At 47.9% G+C, this 6000-nt stretch overlaps 1 protein-coding gene and 1 long non-coding RNA gene across 2 annotated transcripts in view; one reads left to right on the top strand and one right to left on the bottom strand.

Annotated features, from left to right (window-relative positions):
• Positions 1 to 233: 233 nt before the first annotated feature.
• On the bottom strand, positions 234 to 5123 carry LOC120101834 (uncharacterized). The gene is made up of 3 exons (XR_005502885.2): positions 4886 to 5123; positions 4577 to 4665; positions 234 to 3950 (listed from the first exon to the last, which is right to left on the bottom strand). It is a non-coding gene; the product is annotated as an uncharacterized LOC120101834 (long non-coding RNA).
• Positions 5124 to 5659: 536 nt separating this feature from the next.
• The window catches only part of Zbtb46 (zinc finger and BTB domain containing 46), a 74180-nt gene continuing 73839 nt past the window's right edge, over positions 5660 to 6000 (top strand). The window contains exon 1 of the mRNA XM_063283896.1: positions 5660 to 5784. The gene's annotated coding sequence lies outside the window, so the exon portion shown is untranslated. The remainder of the gene's footprint in view (positions 5785 to 6000) is intronic.

Raw genomic sequence — 6000 nt, 5'->3', positions numbered from 1 at the left:
GGAGGTAACAGCTGTGAACCAGCTGATATGTGTGCTGGGAACTGAACTCTGATCCTCTGTAAAAGCAGGAAGTGTTCTTAACTATTAGGTTATCTCTGTAGCCACAAATGAAAAAAAATATTTTTAAACAGGACCTCACTCTGTAGCTTTTTTGCTCTGGAACTTTCTATGTGGACCAGTCTGACTCGGCTGAACTCACAGAGATCCTCCTTTCTCTACCTCTGCCTCATGAATGCTGGGATTAAAGATGTGTGCCTATGTCCAGGTCTTTTGATAGGGATCCTGAAGGGCATTCGTTGTGGTGGGACAATGCTTCAGGCCATGCTGCAGTCTGGACCAGGGCCCTACTGTTCCATCCTGTTGGGGCAGGATGTGGAGACTCAATAGGGGCAAAAATGATCCAAAGACAGTGCTCTACCCTATACCCCGAATAACCACCTCTGAAAACATCAGTTGGGAAGAGGGAGAAGGAGTCATAGGTTACCTAACTGCCACTGCTGCCTCTGACCCCAATTCTCAGCCTCCCATGGAGTTCAGTGACCAATTGCAGTGGATTGTTTCCTCTTAAACTTGTTCCTTCTGACCTGCAGCCCTGTTTTCTCTCCTTGAAGCCTGGCCTGCAGCACCTGTTACATGTCTACATCTGCACCTCCTTGGCTTCCAGTTCCAAGTACAGTCAGTTGTCACCTATTGCCACATGGAAAGACAAGTACTTCCTCTAGTTTCCCCCTTACCTCTTACCTCTGCTTAACCCAAGTACACATCAGTCCTACACTGGAAACATTGCTCTTACTAGTGTGATATAAATCGTGTCTATCTCTTGTTCGAAAATCTCAGAGGTGTTCTACAGGAACCCCATCCTGGTTATAGTTGGAACCTGGTTCATCCTACACGGTCCTAGTGGGCCATGGGACTTCATCACAGCTATCAAATGCTCACTTGTGGCTCAGTCCACTGAGGAAACTCCCTGCTCGGCTTGAGCAGAGGACTCCCAGTCCTCATCCACCCAAGTAGAAAGTGCTCACAATCCTCAAATCTCTGAAGAGATGTATGTCACACTGTTCTGCGACTAAGTTCATGGATTTGTCTGCTTCTAGGAATGAGGCCCCTTAAGGCCATTTGAATGGCCGAGGTCTGGATTGGAGTTGGTATTGGGTACATAGAGACAGGTAAGTGCACTGTGTGTATATAGCCTGTCAGGGATCTGTGAACAATCGTCCAGGAGGCTGGAAGTTGGGAGGAGCAGCTTGGGCTACACAGTGAGTTCTAAGCCAGCCTGGGTTACAAGTGAGACCCTGTAACAAAACAAAACAAACAGACAAACCAACCACATAGGTCTAAGCAGTAATACCCTATCTCAGAAAAAGGAGGAGGAGGAGGGCGGAAGAGGAGGAAGAGAAGGAAGAGGAGGGGAGGAAGATGAGGAGGAGGGACAAAAAAAAAAAAAGGTGAAAGTGTAGGTAAAGGCCCATAACACTTACTGGAGATGGCAGGACAGATCAATATTGACCCAGACCACTATCCTGAGAAAAGAGACATTGCACATACTCAGTGCCAATATAGATAAAATAATTAAGGTCGTACCTCGCTTATTTATTTGTTTGTTTGTTTGTTTACTTATTAATTTTTGACAGGGTCTCACTTGTGTAAACCTGGATGGCTTGGAACTCGGGAACTATGTCTCCCGAGTGCTGAGATTAATGGTGTACACCATTTTCTTTGTATTTTTAAAAAAATTAACAAAAGGGTTTTTATGATTAGCTAGGCGGGGAGGCTATAGCTTGTGCAATGCACAAGGCATTAGTTTGGTCCTCAGTGCCTTCTCTATGTATACACACATGTGTAGGCGAACTCTGCCTACTTTGTGGGTTCTTTTCTTCTTCCACCCTTCTCCACCACATTCTCCACCCTTTCAGCACCCCTAAACACTAGATAGGAGAGGGGAAAAAGGACAGAGGGGAAATCTGATGACGTTATCCTTAGACTACTTCCTGCTGATTATGGACATTGAGTTCTCTGGGGCAGGTCTAATCTTCGCTGTCAGTGTTTCTTTGCTCACAACTATATAACAAAACTGCAAACAACAGCAACCAATGGCTACTAACCAACAACCACACTGTCTCTCCCGGCCCTAGCATTTATATACCCTCTCAACTCTGGGAGTTCCCAGAATTCCAAATGTCACACAATTGCTGAAGCTATCTGCAGCTTGCAGGATCACGCTCCTGCTAGAGCACAAGGCAAACCTAGTCGGTTGCTCTTGGACAGTCTGAAGCAGCCCCATATCCCACACCTGAGATTAAGATGAAACTGTATTCCCGTAATATTTTTGTGTTTTTCAAAGAAACAAAAACAAAAATCACTACTACATGCTTATCTACATACAAAATTTGCATGTAGACAGATGTTTGTAACTGAGTTGTTGTTTTTTTTTTTTTTTTTTTTTTTTTTTTTTTGGTTCTTTTTTTCGGAGCTGGGGACCGAACCCAGGGCCTTGCGCTTCCTAGGTAAGCGCTCTACCTCTGAGCTAAATCCCCAGCCCCGTTTTTGTTTTTTTTTTTGTTTTTTTTTGTTTTTTTTTTTGTTTTTTAACAAAGACAGTCTCATATCATTTACTGTCACATGATAACATAGAGGCAGTTGTGAACCACCAGAAACCAAACCACTGGGAGCCAAGAGTTCCTTAGGAGCTGTCCACCTTCTATTTTATTTTGTTTTATTTATTTTTTTGTCTCTTACTGGGATCTGGGCTTCTAATTAGGACAAGACAGGATAGACCATTAGGATAGACAACTAGCTTCAGGGGTCTGTTTGTCTTTCTCTCTCTGGAACTGGGCTTATATACACACAAGAGCCACCACACCTCAGCTCTTTATATGGGTGCTGGGAATTGAACTCAGGACCTCTGGGAGAGCAGTCAGTGCTCTTAACCACTGAGCCATCTCTCCAGCCCTGAAATACTAACTCTTATAACTGGAAATGGAGACCTTGGCTGAGATATATTGTAAGTGACCACTCAGAGCTCAATCCTAGAACTCATGGGAACTATTTTTGTTATCATTTGGTTTTGTTTCTCTTCCTCCTTTCAGGAAAAAAAAATGAACTTTTACTTTGTAATAACTTTACATTTCAGAAAAGTTGCATGTGGTGCACCACAGAGAATTCCTTGTGTGACCTCTCAAGGCTCCAAGTTTCTCTAAAGTCATCTGGCATTTCCACACACCTTTGGGAGCACCAGGAAGCCCTGGTTGACACATCTCTTCACTGAAGCGAGGCTTTCTTTGGACCTTCCCACTCAGTCCCCAACGTCCTCCTCTACCCCATGGTACCAGCGGGGCCTAGAGATCTCACAGCTCACATTTGTGTAGGCTGAGACAACTTCTCAGGATTCCTTTGTTTCTCGTGACCTTCAGTTTTAAGCTCTCTGGCCAGGCGTTGAGCAGACGGTACTGCAAGTAGAATCTTCGGGATCTGATCACTTTCTGATCACTAAGGTAATGAGTTTTAGGAAAGGTTCTCAAGGACATGAGGTGCCCTCTTGTCAGCTTAGAGGTACCTGACATCCACAAGATTACTCCTAGTATGGGGGGACCTACCAAGAACACTCACAAAACTCTTACCTTTCCGCTTTCTTTCTGTTTTCATTTTCTTATGGATTCATTTTTAAATTATGTGTATCTGTGTTTGGGCTTATACATGTGAGTGCAGGTACCTACAGGAGCTGGAAGTGGGTGCTGGGGCTGGAGTTGTAGGCAGTTGGAAGCCACCCATCCTAGGTGCAGGGAACTAAACTTGGGTCCTCTGCAGGAGCAGTAACTGCTGGGCCATCCCCTCAGGCTCCATCTGGTTCTCCTGGTAGGAGGAAGAGACTGCATCTCAAAAAGCAGGACAGGGCCTCATTCCGCAGGTCTCTGTGGGCCGTGGTCGCTGTTCCCTTTCTGTTCCGGGCCCTAGCTCAGAAGGAAGGGCCAGGTGAATCTAGGAAAGTAACTCATTACATGGGGGAGAAGTTGGACACATTGTAGGTACTCAGAGTATGCTGCCCTTTCCTTCCTTCTAGGACCAGCCTGACACAACAGGTTTTCTTCCTGTGGCATGTCTCAGGCAGGGAGGCTTGGGAACTCCCAGACGGGATACCAAGCAGAGCCAGGTGTCCCTTTTCATCTGTGGTGCTATCTGCACAGCTATCGCCAGTCTGTGCAATGTGAGCCTGAAGGCTGCAGCCTCTGGGGAGCAGTGGCTTTAAAGCCCCTATTGCCTGTTCTGAGCTACTGAGATGGAATTACAGCCCTAGAATGCACCGGTGAGGGCAACAGTGTCTCCCTCCCCAGAGCCTGGTGAAGACCCCCAGGTACCTCTGTGTGCCCTGGGGTAGCCAAGGTTGCAACCTGTCAAGTAGGTTTAGGGAAAGACTGACTACAAGGGCTTCTGAGTGTGATTGGAAAATATCCCCTTATAGAAGTGAAATGTCACAGAGACTACTGGGTAAAGGTAGAGAAGGCGCTTGGGAAGACGGAAGGGGAAAGAAGACCATAGCAGGGACCTAGAGAAATGGCAATTTGTGTGGAAATTTTACCTTAGAGACAGTACAATACAGTAGAGGTGTGTGCCCAGCTGAGACTGAGGAACAGGGTTTTGCTTAGACTGTGGAAGGCTGGTGGGCACCTGTGGGTAAGGTGGGAGCAGATGAGTTTCTAACCTCTCCCAGGACCTTCCCAGGGCTGGTGGCTGGGAAAAACTACTTAAGAAACTTTCAGAGGAAAGGACTATGACAGGGTCTAGCTCCACTGCCTAGTGAAGTTTGCCTACCTATTTGTTTCTGACTAGGCACTGTGGCTATTTCCCGCCCTGTGGTAGATCTAGCCCAAAGGTCTGGCTGACCTACCCTCTGCTTCTGCTATGTTCTTTCCCAGTCTCTTCTCCTTGGTCCACTGAGGCCTGCCCCCAACCTATTCTCTTGGTCTTGAACTCAGGACCTCTCCTTCCCCCTAGCCCACACTTAGCCAGGCACACAGCAGGTGTGGCTTCGCTCCTTCTAGTGTGGTTGGAGATACAAGGAACTCTGGAATGCTAAACCCTGGCCCTGTAGCTGGTAGGTGGAAGGCAAGGCTTAGAGAGCAAGGGGCTGCCAGTTGGCTATAGCCCTTTGGAAGAACGGTTGGGGGTGAGGGAGCACTTGGAATGGAGAAGGGGCGACAGTTGGCAATAGCAGCTGGAGTGGCAGTTGGTGCTTGGCAGGGGCACAAGCCTGGAGGACAGTTGGGGTGGGGCAGCCAGGATTGGCTTGTAGCCCCTGGCCCTGGAGCAGCTCTGGAGGACAGTCTTGCAGAGGCCTGGACAGGAGGGCAGGTCCAGATGGCTCTAGACCTGGCCAAGCTGTGCCCAGGAAGTCCCTCCTGTAGCCATGGATTGGTCTTTGCTGCAGACTCAGGCAGGGCTTCAGCTCCGCTCTGGGATCAGAATGATGTGTGGTGGGAGGTTCCCTGAGCAGCCCAAATATCCTCAGCTTACAGCAGTAGCCTTTCTTCCCTCCTGCTCTTGGCCTCTCTAGACAGGGACTTCCAGCAGAGTCCTGGAGAGGGCTGGGACAGGTTCTGGGTGGTTTCTGGGAGAGGGCAGGACTCCCAGGGCTGTTGCCATGGGGACGACTGAGCAACACCACTGGCTGGAGGATAAACAGACAGTGTCTCTGACCAGTGACTGAGACAAAGACAGCCACAGAAAACCCAGCTGGGGGTGGATGAGGAAACGCTGCCTTGGGAGAAGGTGCCTAGCAATGACAGGGTAGGTGGGTGCTCCCTCTACTAGATATGTAAAGATATTTGCTGTTCTGGAATTTTCTTTTCCAAAGCTCCTCCCAAGCTATTTCTTACAAAGCAGACCCTGAGGCTAAATGCAAGTAAGTCCCTGATTTCTCTATTGTTTCACAGTAATGAGCCTGAGGTTGGACCCCTTACTGCTCCTTTACCCCTTGAAAGCCACTGGGTGTGTTGGTGGAGG

This window comes from Rattus norvegicus, chromosome 3 (genome assembly GCF_036323735.1).
Source record: "Rattus norvegicus strain BN/NHsdMcwi chromosome 3, GRCr8, whole genome shotgun sequence".
NCBI lineage: Eukaryota > Metazoa > Chordata > Mammalia > Rodentia > Muridae > Rattus > Rattus norvegicus.
This window is presented reverse-complemented; position numbering and strand designations above follow the sequence as displayed.